The sequence below is a fragment of the Rhipicephalus microplus genome, chromosome 9 (genome assembly GCF_043290135.1).
Source record: "Rhipicephalus microplus isolate Deutch F79 chromosome 9, USDA_Rmic, whole genome shotgun sequence".
Lineage (NCBI taxonomy): Eukaryota > Metazoa > Arthropoda > Arachnida > Ixodida > Ixodidae > Rhipicephalus > Rhipicephalus microplus.
In genome coordinates this window covers 77,148,092-77,167,762 of record NC_134708.1, presented here as the reverse complement: position 1 = coordinate 77,167,762, position 19,671 = coordinate 77,148,092, and the positions used below count along the sequence as shown (strand labels likewise).

The following is a 19,671-nucleotide window of genomic DNA, read 5'->3' as shown; positions in this document are numbered from 1 at the left end:
GTGAAGGTGTGCATTTCGTTTTGTAATGAAGGGACCAGAGACAAGAACCGCATGTACGTAGTCGTTTCATCGCAGCCGTTATCAGCTCTGCCAATTCATGTGCCGTGTGCACAAAGAGCTCAGGGGGCCATCCTTCCCATGATGGATCACCTTTCTTGCCAAGGCTCAGTTTGGGGCTATGATACTTAGTTTAAAGAATTACAGCTCTTACTGCATTAATGACACTCTGTAGTGGAAATGTCTCCAGTTTAACGCGCACCAGCACATTCAAGTCTAAAGCGGTCTTCTCTGCACTAGGGGTCGTAATGCAGAGAAGCCAACTTTGAAAAGCATGAATGCAGAGATTAGCTTTGCATAGCACACCAGTGTTAATTTAGAAGTGTACATCTAAGGTAATGCAATAAAGGGGTTAGAGCATTTTAGGCTTATCAAGTAGTACATTTACTCGCTGGGTTAGTTGGTTTACGCAAATTAAGGCATTTTCTAGGGTCACCATACATGGCGAAGGAACTGGAAAGAAAATGCAAATGCAGTAAAATGCCATCTTGCATAATGTAGGTACTTGCCAGTTATGTAACTCTTGTTTGCAGGTGCTGTGGCAAGGATAGGCATAATTTATTACAGACAAGACTAGCTGAGTTAGCCTAACTGTAATACCCATCCTTGGTGCTACTGTTAATGTGTGCTTTGAAATCAGAAACAGTGACAGCTCAACTAAGAATTTTCATGCCACACAAAATTCATACATTGCATTTTGGTGAGCCCATTGCAGTATTAAGCATCTCAAAAGTGTGGTTGTGATGTACGGTTCCTCCTAATAGCGCTCCATACAACAGGTGTTCCTGAGGCTGTGGAGCACGTAATCTTGGGAGTTAAACTGGCCTGTTTTCAGCTGTTTTATATGGAAGTCTTTTAAGAGCTAGAGCCTGGTCCTGTTACATTAATTCGGTCATTTATAACTCCATCAGCCAATTCATATCGGTAGCACCCTCGATTCAAGCGACTCAGATACGCTTTTACTAACACTTGCCAATATTCACCACCATGTTTATGTGCCTTCAGTGAGTACGCATGAAGATGATCTCCTGGAAATGAAACAAGCGGGGCTAATCTATGCTGCATTGTGTGTTTCGCGCACACGCTTGGGCTGTTGGAGAGATGCACTGTGGAAGTTACTCAACCACCAACATTTTTTTATCAAGTATGTGAATATATAGGTACAGACACGTATAAACATGCACCAACTATGTAAGAGGGGTCAAACCATACAATGCTCCTCCAAAATATTCTGGCTACGTGCCTGATGCGCATGCACACACATTTTTCACGCATGCTCATGAAAGAAGTTCATGTACGTAGCACACTGCCCTGAGCTACGAAATCAGTTAATGCCAACCCTAATGTGATACAAATAAACAGGAGTTGTGATGGAATCACTCGCCTGGTGGGCAAATGCTTCAGCAGTTGGTATCTCACAGGCTCCCTCTTCCGCTCTGTGTTTCGGTCGTAGAGGCACAGCAGTGGTGCCTCCTCGCTGGGCATTGGCCCACTCTGTCGCGAGAAGATGAGGCCATGGGATCGCCTCACTGTCCGCTCGTTGGCCTGCAATACAACACGTTCCTGCGCCACGTGCGTGAAGCCAGACACTGATGCACGGTGGCCTCCAAGCCACTAACAAATTGAGTCTTTCACACGGCCCTCATAGGCTAGAGTTATCTGTAGGTAATCATTTATTCCTTGTTATGCTACCTGGCTGACACGAGCTTCGAAGGAACTGCCAAATAAAACGTTTTACTTGAAAATTGTATTCAGAACGAATTTCAAAACACATAAAGTTTCAAAACTTGTGCGTTTCCTGAAAAAAGTGATAACGTTAAAAAGCATAGATGCACGGTTCAAGACATTTGAGCCATGTACATTTTATTTTTTTGCTTGCCGTTTTCTCTTTGCTGGCACCAAAGAATAAATAAACTGGCTGCAGTGATCAAATCGTGTCTGTTTGTTTGGCACGTCACCCAGCTGCGCCTGCACCAACTTTGCCGTAATCGTACCCGCTGCGCGGCGATCAGTGGCAAACGGCTGTTGCCCGATGTCCGAGAGGATGGTGTGAGGATGGCGAGCACCAACATAAAGGTGGCCACGGCACCGCCCACAAACACGGCACCGTACAGCACAAACGAGTTCGTCGTTTGGCCGCTGATGCTCTTCTTGGTCGGCACAACTGCGTCACGTCATTATGTGTCATGATATAGCATACAGCATGTATGTATTGCACTATTCAACAAAGTACTTCCAGTCTTTTTTTTTTTTCCCCTCGTAGATGATTGTCTTATGTAACTTCTTAAAGGGACACCTCACCTCTCTTTGAGGAGCATAGGAAGTTTGTCTTTCGGCAGCACAAAACACTTACTCGCCTAGCTACGAATTATGCATTTGTAATTATTGTAGATTTGCTTAATTGACTGAATCGAAGCTCTGCCTTCCCATATCAAGGATGGGGGTTATAGCTGGCTCTCGTTATGCCACTTCGTGTGGCGCAAGTACCTTCAATTTTTATGCTGATTTCTCTCGAAAGGGCCCTGCAACACTTTTTGAACATTGTCCAAAAACACTGCTGATTGGTAGTTGAGGCTCCCAAGAACACGCGAGCCAAATATTATATAGCGCAGCATGTGGCCTGCAAATCGCAATAAGTTCTCGAAGTAAGCTGAAAATTTCTTTCTCTTCTCTCGACAAATGACACAACTAGCTCAAAAATCACTCAGTGCTGCTGTTATATATCAGCCATTATTAGCTGATATAAGGATGGCACACTCGGTCATTACAGAAACTTCCATGGAAGGCCATGGAAGTGTACATGTGTGCATGCGCAATAGACCCATGGCGGGGTACGTCACAGCGTGACGTCACCGGTGCGCGTGCAAGGCGGTAGTTGGCAAAACACCCCCGCCGGTGGCTGAGTGGGGTGCAGTCGCTCGGTGCTTGGGGCAAGTTTTTTTTTTTTCTTTTTGAAAGCTTAATCTTCATCTCACAGTGGCAACATTAGCTGTAGTATGTGTCGGAGAACATCTAGATGTGTGGTAAAGTGCGTGATGAAATATTATCCACGCTGGCTGGCTTTTTATCTTGGAGAAGTGAACACACGTGGCGGCCTGTGCGAGGAACAGCGGCATCGTTTTCGAAATTATGCAGTTGACTGTGGCGTGTAGTGTGCGTTGAAAGGCATCGACAATATTGGTGCATACCTTTACGGATGGTGAAACTGAGAATATTGTGCGTGGTGTGTGCAGTGTGAATAACGTGGTGCGTCCTGTTTGCGAAAACACTGGTACTCGTTGTGGGCCGGTTGCAGTAACCGGTTGTCAATGGAACTTTACGATCTGACATTTTAGTCAAGGTAAAAATACATCTGACGCGATTATCTGCGAGTGGGTACATCTTGGCATATGCGCGACGTGCAGAAAAATAAGAGTGCATGATCTCCGGATGATATATACTACAGTCGAATCTCATCAATTCGAACACGCTTAATTCGAACTTCCAGTTAATTCAAACTCACGATGAGGTCGCGTCAAAGCTATGTGTATTCTAATGGGCAAAAAGGCCCGATAATTCGAACGCCAAGCACTTGCGGCAGTTTATTCGAACATACCACACTCCGAAAATACTCTCAGCACCCCGCCTGATCCCGAGGCAGCACCTGCGACACTTCAACGCTGCGATGGAATGTTTGCTCTACCTGCGACGCACCCGTGTCACGCTTCTCCCTTTTTTATCCCTGCCACGTAACCTTCTCCTTCCAATGCCGCACGTGAAGAGAGAAAAAAAAAAGCAGTCACTGGGTTGAATGAATGTGTGGTTGAAGGAAAGGAAAAAGGCACTATCTTCTGCAGTCCTTGCCACTTGTGGGAGCATGGCTCTGCACCTTGGGGGGTGGGGGCGTCTCTCGTGCACTGGTGCCATGCTTCCCTCTTTCATGGCCTGCCACATAACCCTTTTCCTTTCAACAACACGTGCAAAAAGAGCGAAAAAAAAAGCTGCCGTGGAGTGTTGGTTTTCTCTCAAATGTCGATCTGCTTCTCTTCACGTGGAGACGCTCCTCCTTTCTCGTCACGTGCTGGACATGCTGCGGCTGTTACGCAGTCGTTGTCGTCTTTAGAAAGTGTCGGTGCTGGACGTTTCCGCGTACAACTTCTTTTGTCAAGAGAATGCTGAAGCCAAAGTAGAAATATTTTGCAAGCTGCGTGAGAAATTAATTGACTCGCTGCAAGGCAAACGTGTGCCGACGCGCATCATCGATTACTTCAATTAATAATGGATGTCCTGTGATTTGTAGATAAATGTAAGTGTTCTTTCGAAAAAGATCAGATTATTTTATGGCTGTCATCTACGTGGGTAAAGCCCACTGCATGCTAGTTGCGTCTCTTAGTACTTTATTTGTTTCTCCGTCCATCCAGCCACGACGAGCAGATTTTCACACTTTGAGCAGTGACCCTTCCGCAACCCCCTTCTTTCAAAAGCTGTGACTTTATAACGTAGCAATGTAGAAATTTTTGTCGAAGGAATGCAGGGCACGCAACTCAGCTATGCTGAAATATGCTGCCGGCAGAACTTTCTTGCCAACCAGCACCTGCTCTGAGAGAGGATATAGTGAGCGGGGTACCTGCAGTGACGTCACACTGTTTACTAACAAGAAGAGGTCTATTGCATTGAAAATCTGCGTATTCAAGGCAAAAAATAAGAGGAAAGTGCTCAAGGTCACGAGGCACATGTGGCTTATTTTCTTTCCCCGTGCTATCCTTTCTTGCTTAGCTTCCAGTACTTTCTTCAAGGAAAAGAGAATGCGATTGCAGCATTCACCAAAACTTTGTAACCCCGCTCATACTGGACGGATTCTAGGAATTTCCATGGTAGTGAATTCGTGAGGCAATAAGCGTCTTTAGTGAATCCAATCTATAGCTACATGAAAAGTGTTGCATGAACCCTTTAATTCACTTTTGGTTGTAGCTTAGCTGAAGGCCTCCAAGACTATTTCAGTCACATTTGATCATTTCGACATAATCGCCTGCCCCATAACAGAAACTGCATGTAAGAGCCCCTTGAAGACACGTCACATATTGCACATCTTAGTGCTGGAATTAGCTTTGTTCCAAGTAGATTCCAACGGGGCGTGTTGGAATTTTCGCATACTATATATTTTGATTCATGGAGTGACAAAAATTTAACTGCATAGTTTCGCGCACACGTGCCATGTCTCCAGTTCCCAGCATGATGAAAATGGCTCCACCATAGGTCAGCTAAGATATAGGAACTCACTCGGACTCACTCAAAAAATATATTTTGCTCTGTGAGCTTACTCAAACTCAGCCTCACTGAAATTTTCATCAACCACACGCACGCAGACCCAGGCTCAGTGAACTCTTCTCGAGACTATCATCGTTCAATGACTGAAACGTGCAGATACGGGGCCATTTTTTTTTTCAAATAGACTCATTTAAACTCGTCAATATATTGCTCAGCTGGACTCTGACTTACGGCTTGATCTGAGCCTGTGCGAGCCTACTTGCAAGTCCACTGGCATAAATTAAAGTTAGCTTTTCTACTCGTGCTGTAAAGGCTCTTGAATGCCAATTTGTCATATTAGTGCCCTACAATATGCATTCTTATCTTGTTCCTTCAAATATGAGTTATCAGTAGCTGTGATTCAGTAGTGATTTTTATGAAATATGCAACTTGCACGAAATATTTCTATGAAGAACGTCCAGCGAAAGTGCTTGCGGGGAGGTCATGCCACCCCCCTCCCCTCATGCATCTCATCAATAAACATTGAGGCGCCACATGAAAGCTAGTGCATTGAGGCATGTGTGAATGGATCCGACCATACATGCTAGCCAATATTACGCTGATAGGTGAGTAGATAAGACCATAGGTCTGCAATAAAAGGTGGAGCCCACTCAGACTCACTGGATTGATAGTATATGTAGAGCTTAGGGCTCAAAGGGACTGAGACTCACGGATATTTTTCTCAACCGGACTCGCTCCGACTCAGACTCACCAATATTTTCTTCAACCAGACATATAAATTTTCTGAATCGGACTCGCTCAGACTCGCACTTATGGCTCAATCCGAGTAAGTTGACCCATAAGCGATTTTGCAGTTGTATGCACTTCACATATGTGAAACGTTACCTTTGCTGGACCCGACCCGGAAGAGCGGGTCCAGGTGTGTGCGACGCCATTGGGCCAGGGTGCGATACAAGCCGTCAACATGCATGGCTCTCTGCTGGTATGACCCGCTACACGTTGGTCACCGCGTCCTGCTGCTTGAAGTGCCTGCATGTAAATAGAAGGGTATGACAGAGTGCAGGCTGTAGTAGGATAACCAGAATCATCACTGCCTCTCGTGGCAGGTGTAAATATCTGTTGACTGAATCACCTAAAACCAGCACAATCTGTACAGCTAATGATTTCACGTTAGTACAAGATATCCTACGCCACTAAATCAACAAGTGTTACAGTAAGGATGTCTATGTCTAGGGTTCGGGATTTGGTGGCCTATGCGTGGGAACTCTCCCTTAAAAAGGGAGAGTGAAAGAGGCAACTACAGAAGCAAACTATGGCCATGAAGGTGAAGCACACCAGCAGTTACGTTCAGATTTGACACTGGTGAAGAATCTAACCAGCATCATACAAGAGCCATCAGCGATATGTCACACGTGCACACTGTTGCACATAGTAACAGAATGCACACTTTAAAATTTTACTTTTTATGTCTCTCAAGTAAATTGGTTAGTCTTTCAGTAATAATTTAAAATATTTGCCCTATTCATTTATATTGAGTTAGCTTGAGCCCATTTACCTCTTGGTGGTGTGAGCTACCACCGTATTCCTTTTATTTTTCTCACTGAGCGACAATAAGCACAGACAGAAAAAGTGAGACTCAAATTACTGAATAAGTGACGTAATGGCAATGACGATGCCTTGCACGTGAGACGGCTCCTTCCGAACGTTAGTGCTTTCGGCACCGTGCAGGTTTTATAAACGCAAGCTGGTGGCAGCCACGCAAGTGCACTGTTGTGGTACTTAACGTAGTTTATATGGGTGAGTAAATACACCCGAGTGCTGCTCTTGAAGTACTCTGAACTTGCGTTAGCAAGCAACGTCCCTTTAATTTTCGTTGCTGCAGAATTGCAGTAAAGCGTTATTTCGTTATTGAGCATTTGCTGAGGATTTTCTGATAGCAGATTACAGCGATGTGTGTGTGTAAACCCCCGTGCACTTGTCCCTGTCTCTTATTTTCTGTGTCGTCTGTATTTGCGCACACCAGTTTACCCAGAATTATGAACCAACTCATCCAGCTACATCTTACTGTGTGTGTATGTCAGATACTTCAGTGTGGCTTCACCCTCAAGATTGCGCAAAGCACGATTGAATGTCGCCCCGCCGTTCTTTAGCCCGGAGTTAGGCTGCGCGCCTCTGACCCTGCACTTTGACCTACAGAGAGTCGCCGCCTGTCCTCGTGCGCTTATCTCTTGAGGAAGTTTCAGTCTGTGGTTCAAAGCTGTGTGCGTTTCGTGCTTCTATTGTAAAGTTCTGTTGAAGCCATGTATCGTATGAATGTCACTTTGCTCGCTGCAGGGACCATGTTTCCCAAAAGAGTGAATTGCTGGCCTTTCTTCATATGATATTCCAGATTGTTGCCATCGTATTTATTGCTTCGCATTTGTGGTCAAACTGACAGTTATTCTATGAATTTATATCACTGGCTTTGCTAGACAGAATGCTCAGAATAAGCGCGTGCTAGGATGTGCCACCGCCTGTTTAAAATTCTCGCAGTCACGCTGTTTCGTTTCTTGCGGCACATGTGGTCCGGGTTCTAAAAAGAATAATGTGGTTTCACCGCTAGGGCAAAACAATAAATCGATAGCGAAAAATTGGAATGGTGTACAAAGTAGGGTTGGTAGGTGATCTCTCTATGATTTGATCTCACGTAGCTTTACAAAACGCTAGTGTAAGAGAATACGGCCCCTCCAGGGAGAGCAACACTTTCACACAGTCTCTTCGCATTGAGGGAGCAGCACGTGGCAGGGCATACACGCTGCCTGATGCGGCCTGCCGAAATAGCGTATGCACCTGCACCGGTGATCCCGACCACGCCTTTTAATCAAAGTCTACAATTGCTGCTTGAGCGACTGCCCCCACCCCCTTTGCATCCTTTCATGCTCGTTTAAAATAGGCGAGCTGTTTCGTCACTACAGTACTGAAAGTTGGGCGAGTTGGTACTCATTCATGATTTCTTTGCGCAAACACGGACACAAGGAAAAGAGGCAAACAACACGGGCGCAAACTCACAACTGGTTTATTTTGAACAACGAACTGTACTTATATCTTCACGTAGCTCACACGCCCCCCCATCGGTGGATCCAGGAACAAACGAGATAACCCAAAGCAAGCTTATTCAGCGCTACGTCATGATAAGAACCACGAAAAAACGGCAAAAAATTTGAAGAGTTCACGCATCTGCAGACGGATTGTAGCACGTACCTTTCAAAAAGTGAAATTCCTTATCGGACAAGGTGACGGAAGCTTGGCTAACACATTTTTCTCCCATGTTTCTAATATGGAATGCTTCAATCAACTCCCTGTTAATTTTTCTCTTGTGAGTTGACAAAATCTTTGTGTCTGAAAAAATTGGTACGCACCCACAAGACTTGCAGTGATCCACCAGATGTGTTCTTCCTGAACTACGTAATGCCGAGTCATGCTCCCTCAACCGTGTGTTTATACACCTTCCAGATTGCCCGACATAAGATCTGCCACAGCTGAACGGAACCTGGTATACCACTGCTGTTCTGCAAGACCGGTAATGTTGGCTGTGTTTCATCTGGCAGTTGTTCTTACTCTGCGTAGTGCCGGACTCCACCATGTTCCGAAGTCGTGGACACAACTTAGACAGCTTGTTGGGTGCTGAAAAAACCGAGGTTACTCCGTATCTCGCTGCTACGTTTTTCAAGCCTTGGGACAACCTATGAACATATGGGAGAACTGCAAGTTTTCTTTTTTCACTTTGTACTCTTCTGGGACTTCTTTCCGTACCTTTTATCACTGGGATGAGTTTTTTGCAAATAGTGTTCAGCAAATGGCTGGGATACCCAGCTGCCCTGAGCCTGCTTAGCTGGTCCTGAAAGCTGGAAGCAATCTCGTGCACACATGACCAAAGCAACGAAGATCTAAAGCATGAGGATACTATCGCATTTTTTATTACTTTTGAGTGACTAGATGCAAAATTTAGCAGTGGTTTTTTGGCTCGTGGACTATACCGCCAACACACGTGATCTGCCTTGAAGAGCAACTTGATGTCCAGAAACTGTAGAGACTTGTCTTGTACAAACTCTATTGTGAACTTCAGTCCACAGGAATTCTCTCTAAACACCTTGAGAACATTGATGACGTTCTGGTTATAGTTATCTTTAGGTACGAGTACAAGATAGTCGTCCACATACCGGAAGATGTGTTCCGCAATCCCTGCTAGACTACCTGACACTTTTCTATCAACGCGACTGAGGAAAATGTCACTTAGGATGGGTGCTACAGCCGACCCGATACATACACCAGCCTTCTGCACATATAGGTCCTTGCCAACACCAACAACAGTGGACTGTAAATACACCATGAGCAGTTCCAGAAATGCCTCCACTGTTAACCCGCACCTTGACCGGAACTCCAACTCGTCGTTGTGTTGCGTGATGCAAACTTTTACGCTCTCCACTAGTTCACTGTGTGGAAGCGAATAGTAGAGGTCTTCTACATCAATACTCGCTGCGCTCAGGCATGACGGGTTATCTTTGCGAAGGAAGTCAACCAGGGCTTGCGAGTTGCGGATTCGGTAGGGGTCATTAATTTTTAGGGCAGACAACTGTCCTTGTAGAAAGCGGGAGACCACTTCGAGCCACGTGTGTCTTTCTGATACGATCGCTCGAAAAGGAACGTCATTCTTGTGCGTTTTGGCAACGAAAAACATGTCAAGCTGCATTCCTTTTGCTTTCTTGACATTTGCTGCGACGACGTCGGGTCCCAGACTCGACAATAACTGAAGTGCATTCTTCTTTACGTTGGCCGACTTGGCCGGCACTTTTTTAAAATTTTTCTCTACGGCTGCACTAGCCTTTTCTGCGAACAGGCTTTCTGGCAGCACCACAAAATGGCCTTCTTTATCCGAGAGAATTAGCCTCAGTTTTTCTTCTGCAAAAAAGGACAAAAGTGGTCTAACACTCACAGGCCTTTGGCGTTGATTCCTTGTCCGAGACACTACATCCACGCATTCAGACGAGCACCCTGGGCGAAGCTCTTCTTCTACGTTTCTTGACACCTGCCGGCAAAACGCGAGCTTATCCACAGGAGACGGTGACACTTCCAGTGCGTACTTCGGACCTTTTTCAAGCACCTGGATGTGCTCAGCAGGAATGTTTTGTTCACCTAGAACTAATACCTCTTGTTTGGCAACTTTTGTCTTTTTCTTCTTCCTGGGTGGAACTGCTCATGGTGTATTTACAGTCCACTGTTGTTGGTGTTGGCAAGGACCTATATGTGCAGAAGGCTGGTGTATGTATCGGGTCGGCTGTAGCACCCATCCTAAGTGACATTTTCCTCAGTCGCGTTGATAGAAAAGTGTCAGGTAGTCTAGCAGGGATTGCGGAACACATCTTCCGGTATGTGGACGACTATCTTGTACTCGTACCTAAAGATAACTATAACCAGAACGTCATCAATGTTCTCAAGGTGTTTAGAGAGAATTCCTGTGGGCTGAAGTTCACAATAGAGTTTGTACAAGACAAGTCTCTACAGTTTCTGGACATCAAGTTGCTCTTCAAGGCAGATCACGTGTGTTGGCGGTATAGTCCACGAGCCAAAAAACCACTGCTAAATTTTGCATCTAGTCACTCAAAAGTAATAAAAAATGCGATAGTATCCTCATGCTTTAGATCTTCGTTGCTTCGGTCATGTGTGCACGAGATTGCTTCCAGCTTTCAGGACCAGCTAAGCAGGCTCAGGGCAGCTGGGTATCCCAGCCATTTGCTGAACACTATTTGCAAAAAACTCATCCCAGTGATAAAAGGTACGGAAAGAAGTCCCAGAAGAGTACAAAGTGAAAAAAGAAAACTTGCAGTTCTCCCATATGTTCATAGGTTGTCCCAAGGCTTGAAAAACGTAGCAGCGAGATACGGAGTAACCTCGGTTTTTTCAGCACCCAACAAGCTGTCTAAGTTGTGTCCACGACTTCGGAACATGGTGGAGTCCGGCACTACGCAGAGTAAGAACAACTGCCAGATGAAACACAGCCAACATTACCGGTCTTGCAGAACAGCAGTGGTATACCAGGTTCCGTTCAGCTGTGGCAGATCTTATGTCGGGCAATCTGGAAGGTGTATAAACACACGGTTGAGGGAGCATGACTCGGCATTACGTAGTTCAGGAAGAACACATCTGGTGGATCACTGCAAGTCTTGTGGGTGCGTACCAATTTTTTCAGACACAAAGATTTTGTCAACTCACAAGAGAAAAATTAACAGGGAGTTGATTGAAGCATTCCATATTAGAAACATGAAAGAAAAATGTGTTAGCCAAGCTTCCGTCACCTTGTCCGATAAAGAATTTCACTTTTTGAAAGGCACGTGCTACAATCCGTCTGCAGATGCGTGAACTCTTCAAATTTTTTGCCGTTTTTTCGTGGTTCTTATCATGACGTAGCGCTGAATAAGCTTGCTTTGGGTTATCTCGTTTGTTCCTGGATCCACCGATGGGGGGGCGTGTGAGCTACGTGAAGATATAAGTACAGTTCGTTGTTCAAAATAAACCAGTTGTGAGTTTGCGCCCGTGTTGTTTGCCTCTTTTCCTTGTGTCCGTGTACGTGTTTGCGCAAAGAAGTCACGAGTGTTTCGTCACTGCTTGAGCAGCATTCAACGGCAGGCCTATTACGTGAAGGACGTCATCGCACACGCCCCCCTCTAAGCCACGGGATGGCCCGGCTTGTTTTTGTTCCTCACTCCAGGTTGCGTGCGCTTTTGTTCGCTGTTGGAACACACAATGTGCAGGGGGATGTTACTTATTTGGGCTTCATATGCAGCAGGTGTTTGCACAGTGCCAAGTAGGTCATGCCCCTGCTACACGTTGACGTCACACTCTCCTCGCAGAGCCCGCTGATGTCACACGTTCCCTCGCATGCTCGCCGCAGCGACCTCCACTCACTAAACCGCCGACTCGTCGGCTCATACGCAATAAACCTGATGTGCGCCTAACGTACGCGTTGAAACACTCGCTCTCTGGATTTCGTGCCGACCGGTCGTGCCCCCACTATCTCCGACGACAGCGCAGCTCTGGCCGACTGGGCTCACCCTACGCCATCTCCTAATGCCCAGAAGAACTCTCGCCACAAGAACTCTTGCCAAATGCAGACAGTTACGAAGCTCACTTTTCTCTTCTCTGTAAGAATCACATAAGAAAGCTTGTTCGTGTCACCTACAAGACCTATGCCAGTCGCTTCAAACATATTGTTACGAGGCAGTAGGCATGGCGCCGCCGTCATAGACGAAGGAATGAAAAAGAAGCGGACTCGAAGCGCGAGATGCTTGCAGCCCTGGGGTGTCACACCTACCTGTAAATGTTGCAGATACACTCGTTTCTCTCTTCCATGTTTGTAATCCACCAAACAAATTGGTGGATGTGCTGGGTAATGAATCGCCATACAACGGAGCTCCGCAGTGGTCGTCAAATCGGAGTTTCCGTGATGGAACACGGGACTGATCCCACGGCCACCTCTCTATCAGCTTCGGCGACGCCTGCACCATCCACGGCAACGCCTCCATTGGCCCCACACCCACCCACATACGTGCTGAGGCATCCAAAACATCCAGGAACGTTCTGCGGTACGAACAAAGTTGATGTTGACGACTGGATAGCTGACTACGAACGTACCAGTGCGCTCAACCGGTATCATGCTGGCCAACGTGCTGTTTTACCTGAAAGGCACGGCCAAAGTCTGGTACAAGAACCATGAGGCGGAGATCGCCACTTGGGATACATTCAAGGAGAAGCTTCGCGACTTATTTGGGAAGCCCATCGGTCGAAAGGCGGCTACAAAGAAGGAGTTGTCTATACGGGCTCAGACGTCCACAGAGTCGTATATCTCGTATATACAGGACGTGCTGGCTCTATGTCGTAAAGTCGACAACGACATGTCGGAGTCTGATAAGGTTGACCACGTTCTCAAGGGTATAGTGGAAGATGCGTTCAACCTGCTAATGTGCCGGAACTGCGTGACCATCGAGGAAATCATTCAGGAATGCCGGCGTTTTCACTCGTCTGCCAAACACCGCAGCAACATTCTCCTGCGAAGATGGACTGACCTCTCGTCGGCAAGCTTTACCGGCGTCTGAAATTACGCGAATCGTCCAGCGAGAAATCGAAGCAATTACACCTGCTTTTCCCACCAACGGCCACGTCGATTCACAAGTATCTCAGCTTTGCTTGGTACAGTCGATCGTGCGGGAAGAACTCGGCAATTTGAGCTTCGATGACTGCGCCGTTGCTCAGTCTCGACCAATTAGCTTCCGTTCAAGGTCGCTGCTTGCCCCGCGCTTTGCCCCAGGAATGGTCTTATCCACGCTCTCGCAATCCGGCCGAACGGAGAACTGCGGATGATCGGTCAATATGCTTTAACTGCCGCCGCATAGGGCACGGCACACGGTATTGCCACACCCATTGGTCTTCGTCCCGAGCACAGTATAACACTCCGCTGGTCCCCGACAACTAACGCCGCCTTCCACCGTTCGAATCCAACGCCTTCGATACCCCTGATATGGAGCACAGCCGCTCACCGTCGCCGGTCATCCCCTTCCCCTCTACGACGGATGACGCCCGACCTCCCCACTCAATTCTCATCAGGGAAACTAAGCGATGCAGCTCTTAGAGGTGAAGCTGCATCCTCGATACCGACCTCAAATCCTCTCCTTGTACTGCCGACACGACGAAATTTGATCGACGGCCTGACTGTTTCTGCACTTATTGACACCGGGGCGCATATTTCTGTGATGAGTGCCCGACTTCGTCCCGCCTGAAGAAAGTTCTCACACCGGCTGCTTCTGGCATTATTTGTGTCGCCGACGGAAGAAGTCTTTCCATCGCAGGAATGTGCACAGCACGCATCGCAATCGCCAATCACCGCACATCTGTTCTCTTTGCAGTTTTTGAGCAGTGCCCCAACGACCTGATTCTTGGATTGGATTTTTCGTCCACTCATGCCGCTCTCATCGACTGTGCAACCGGCGTTCTCCAACTTGAACTGTGTCGACTTGGGGCTGTGCCATCCTCATCGTCTCACTGCTTGTGGCTTGTGCGCTGTTGATTATGTTCGGCTGTCACCGCAAGCCACCACGTTTGTGGTCTTAACGATTCCACCAGCTCTTCCTGACGGTGACTACATAATGTCTCTCCTAGTGGATGTGCTCTTGGCCCGAAGTGTTGCTGTGCCGTATACCATCATGACTATAGTGGACAACTACGTTCAGCTTTCGCTCCTCAACTTTAGTAGTTCAACCCAAGTTCTCCCGCAAGGCATTTTGTTAGACCATGTTTCCCCACTTGATGCATGTAACATCGTGGCATTAGACCCTGAAGACTGCTCGTCCCCTCTTGCAGCCAGCCGAGCAAAAGCACCTACCGACGAAATCACGATGATGATTGCCCCTGATCTTCTGCCCTATCAGGCTGCGCAACTCCACTACGTTCTGACCACCTACCAAGATATTTTCGACATCGATGACCGCCCTTTGTGTCAAACGTCCGCCGTGCGTCATCAAATACATACCGACGATGCTAGTTCAGTTAGACGGTGACCATATAGTGTTTCCCAGTCTGAACGCCAGGTCATACAACGAGAAGTCGAGAAGATGCTCTCCAAAGGAGTCATAGAGGCCTCTTCAAGTTCATGGGCGTCACCTGCTGTTTTAGTCAAAAAGAAGAATGGCAGTTGGAGATTTTGCGTTGCCTTAAACAAGATAACCCGCAAGACGTATATCCGCTGCCACGAACCGACGATGCCCTTGACTGCCTTCATGGCGCGCGATACTTCTCATCTATAGGTCTGCGTTCGGGCTATTGGCTAATTTCTGTCGACGACTTAGACCGAGAAAAAACTGCCTTTGTCACACCGGACGGCCTCTGTTAGTTCAAGGTTATGCCTTTTGGGCTGTGCAACACTCTGGAAACGTTCGAACGCATGACGGACTCTCTTCTTCGTGGTTATAAATGGTCCGTCTGCCTTTGCTTCCTCGACGATGTGATTGTTTTTTCCACAACATTTTAAAAGCCACCTAACTCGTTTGTCGACCATTCTAGCCGTTTTTCGTCAAGCGGTACTCCAGCTGAACTTGAAAAAGTGCAATTTTGGATGAAGAGAAATCACGGTCCTTGGTCATCGTGTAAGTGCTGCTGGCATCTAACCGGACCCTGACAAGATTACCGCTGTCAGGAACTTTCCTCTGCCTTCTACTACCAAAGATGTTTGTTGTTTTGTGGGCTTATGCTCGTACTTCCGACGTTTTATACGCAATTTCACTACAATTGCACGACCACTAACTGATCTTCTCAAATAGAATGCGCCCTTCTCGTGGGGCCAAGACCAAGCAGCTGGGTTTTCCTCGCTGATCGACCTGCTCACTTCATCACCAATATTGGCTCACTTCGACCCGTCCGCGACGACTGAAGTTCGCACAGACGCCAGTGCTCATGGCATCGGCGCCGTCCTCGTTCAACACCAGTAGGGCCAAATGCGTGTTATTGCGTATACCAGCCACCTTCTCTCCACATCTGAGCGAAACTATTCGATAACGGAGCTCGAGTGTCTTGCGTTGATCTGGGCTGTAGCGAAAGTTCGCCCCTACTTGTACGGTCAGGAGTTTTTAGTTATTACGGACAACCATGCTTTGTGTTGGTTGTCGTCGCTCAAGGACCCAACTGGTCGCCTAGGTCGCTGGGCTCTACGTCTCCAGGAGTATAACTTCGACGTAATTTATAAGTCTGGCAGGTTGCATCAAGATGCCGATTGTCTCTCACGTTATCCAGTGTACCTTGCTAGTCTCGCAGTCCATGAGAGCGATTCTTGCGTGCTCACCATATCTGATTTGCGCGACATCGGCACAGAGCAGCGCCGGGACGCAACCCTCAAGATGGTCATTGAGCGAGTATCTTCAGGACATTTCGACCCTTCGCTCCGTCAATATGTCCTCTGCAACGAAATTCTGTATCTCCGCAACATGAAGCCTGACAGCCCGGAATTTCGTTAGTTATTCCCCCACACCTGCGTGCCACCATTCTTCAACATCTGCATGACGTTCCTACAGCAGAACACCTGGGTTTTTCACGCACCTATCACCGTGAGCGGCAACGGTTCTTTTGGCCTGGCCTGTATAAATTTGTGCGTCGCTATGACGCTGCTTGCGAGCGCTGCCAGCGTCGCAAACATCCTGCTCTCCGTATGGCTGGCCTGCTCCAACCTATCGACATTCCCCCGGAACAATTCTTCCGCGTCGGCCTCGACTTGCTCGGGCCTTTCCAAACGTCCGTGTCAGGCAACAAATGGATCGCTGTCGCAACTGACTATGCGACCAGATACGCTATAACTCACGCCTTGCCAAGTTGCTGCGCTACAAACATCGCAGACTTTCTACTGAATGACGTCATTCTGCGACATGGGGCTCCGCGCCAGCTTCTGATGGATCGGGGCCGCTGCTTCATCGCAAAAGTTATCGACGAAATCCTCCATAGCTGCTCTACCGAACATCACCTTACTACAGCTTACCATCCGCAGACCAACCGTCTCACAGAGCGCCTCAACCGAACTGTTACAGACATGTTGTTCATGTACGTCTCTGCTGATCACCGTGACTGGGACGCAATGCTCCCGTACGTTAGGTTTGCATACAATTCGTCAAAGCATGACACCGCCGGCTATTCTCCATTCTTCCTTCTGTACGGCCGCAACCCTGCATTGCCATTCGACACACTCCTTTCTTCTCATACTTCCGAACCAACGGTGTATGCTCAGGACGTTGCTTCTCGAGCCCGCGTCGCTCGCCAAATCGAACACACGAGGCTCACTGCTTCTCAGGCCTCACAAAAAGTCCGCTACGATGACTGGCACTGCGACGTTGACTACCCTGCTGACTCTCGTCCTACTGTGGACGCCACATCGGCGTGAAGGCTTGTGCGAGAAGCTCCTTCCACGATACACCGGGCAATACAAAGTTCTCCACAAGGTCACCGACGTCGACTACCTCATCACTCCACAGTATAGACTAGATTTAGTCGGGCGTCCGCAGCAGCCCTGTGGCAGGGTCGGTGCCACGATTTATTTACTGAGGAGCGCCCGCGACAATTGAGTACCTTCAAGGGGGCAGGGAGGCTGGGAACATACGAGTTGTCACGGTTTTGACCACGTAATTTCGACTAAGCTTCCTCTTGGAGGTGGGGGCAAAGGGAGGGCAGGCAAAAGTTTTGGGAGAGGCTCCAGCTCCCCCCCCCTTATATCCCCCGCTGGCGCCGCCCCTGCTCTGTGAACGCAACCTGCCAGTCATTTCTTATGGCACAGGCTGCATCCGCAGAGCTGTTGCGCACGCCCAGCTGAATATATCCAACGAGGCATGTCTGCTCACCAAGAACCGTTCTTATAGATTTTACTGCCAGTGGACCTGTAAGCTTAACGGATTGCTTCTACGCTGATCTTTTCTGCACTTTCTACATTTAATGGTGCATTCCATTCCGCGTGTACAATAAATGTGAACCAGTCTCGTATCAGGTAACGTTAACTACAAATTGTACTCGATAACGTGTACTAAGCAAGACGCTCCAAGGGGGTGTAGTGGTTGTTATACTTGACTGTTGACCTGAAGGTCGAGGGGTCGAATCCTGGCTGTGGCGGCCGCATTTTGTTCTAGGTGAAATATATATGCTCATTGCAAATCGGTATTGTGGTATCCCGCAAGGTGGCAGAAGGATTATGGAAAAGATTAGCTTCCTGGTCAGCTTTATTGGTTAAGGGAGCGGTACGTTAAGGCGGTGGTTCCGGGTTCGATGCCCTGACTATGCCCCGCCGCGGTGGTCTAGTGGCTAAGGTACTCGGCTGCTGACCCGCAGGGCGCGGGTTCGAATCCCGGCTGTGGCGGCTGCATTTCCGATGGAGGCGGAAATGTTGTAGGCCCGTGTGCTCAGATTTGGGTGCACGTTAAAGAACCACAAGTGGTCAAAATTTCCGGAGCCCTCCACTACGGCGTCTCTCATAATCATATCGTGGTTTTGGGACGTTAAACCCCACAAATCAATCAATCAATCGATGCCCTGACTAGGTCAACGGCAACTAAGGAGCTTCCTTTCTGAGAAGTTTATGGGGTTTTTTTGTTTGTTTTTGTGCTACAAACGGGTAATCATTAATTTCCCTTTTCTGTAATTTCATAGCAAGATGTGGTACTAAGAAAGCTGCACACACCGTGTTTTTCCCTGTGTCCAAGTTTCTTCGCGCTATGAAGCACAGTAATAAGCAGCTACATATATGCTATGATTTTGAATAGTAGCACTCCCCTTTTTTTTTTTTCAAAGACCTGCTCAGCGTTGTGCGACACGTCACGGTGTCTCGCAACTATTCCTCGACTAGTACTCACGTACCGTGCGTCAGTCGATGACGCGCTGTGCTAACCAGCGAGCCGCTGCCGGTTACGTGCGATGGGTCGTCGTCGGGCTTCTTGTTAACGAAAGCACCACCGACTCGCCCAGTAGTTGCTGCAAGTGCGCCGACGCAGTCTGCGTCAATTGTCTTCCGAACCTGGTTACGACGTCACCCCTGGCACGGTCCCTTGACGGGCGCGCGTCTCCCACGACGGCGTTGCGACCGCGGAGACCTTCGTCAGCGGGAATCGGTCTTGCTAGGATTGGTCGAGACCCGTCGGCATCGGCCGGTGAAGCGCGCGCTGTGACTGTCTTCGTCTTCACGAGGCCTTTCGAATTTTTGTGTCGATGCTAATGATGCTGATTACGCTTAAAGCGGGGTATATAACCCACTATAGGTAGGTGGGGAGGAGTAAAAAAAAATATGGACCATCTCCCAAAAGGGAGCCCTGGTGGGACGCGAAGCAGCAGCGGCGCGCACGGCGTTGACCCGGTTGAAGCAGGCGTCGACGCGGGTGCTAAAAGAACGGTTTGAAGCAAAACTCGGTGTAGCGTTTACTCGAGTAAACGTTTGTTCCAAGCGCAAAGGTACGGGAGGTTGGACGCGTTGTACACGCTTGCACCCGGCTTCTTTGGGTCGCGTCTCGTCTGTGTTACCCGCGCGCCGTCTTTATTCTCGAACGCGATCGGTGTTCTTGGCTCGCACCTCGTCGATGTCGCTGGCCTTCCACTGCCGACGCTTGCGTTCGGCTTCCCTGGCTCGCGCCTCGTCGGGGTTGACTTCGCCATTCACGAACGCGATCGGCCTGGCTAACCCTCGCAACGCTGGTGACAGCCGGAAAAGGTACGCGCACACTATAGCGGGAAGCAAGCCGCGACGGCGTCCCACCCGTCGGCGCGATCGCGCGGTAGGCAGAGGCGCGCTGTCCACATTTTCGGCGCCGCGAGATTCTCGAG

General features: G+C 48.2%; 1 protein-coding gene and 1 long non-coding RNA gene across 2 annotated transcripts in view; one reads left to right on the top strand and one right to left on the bottom strand.

Moving 5' to 3' along the window:
• Window positions 1-19,671, top strand: part of LOC119163199 (uncharacterized) — a 109,733-nt gene that overhangs the window by 49,710 nt on the left and 40,352 nt on the right. The gene's annotated exons all lie outside the window — the stretch shown is intronic.
• LOC142771916 (uncharacterized) lies at window positions 1,181-19,032 on the bottom strand. The gene is made up of 3 exons (XR_012886205.1): window positions 18,715-19,032; window positions 6,190-6,333; window positions 1,181-1,602 (listed from the first exon to the last, which is right to left on the bottom strand). It is a non-coding gene; the product is annotated as an uncharacterized LOC142771916 (long non-coding RNA).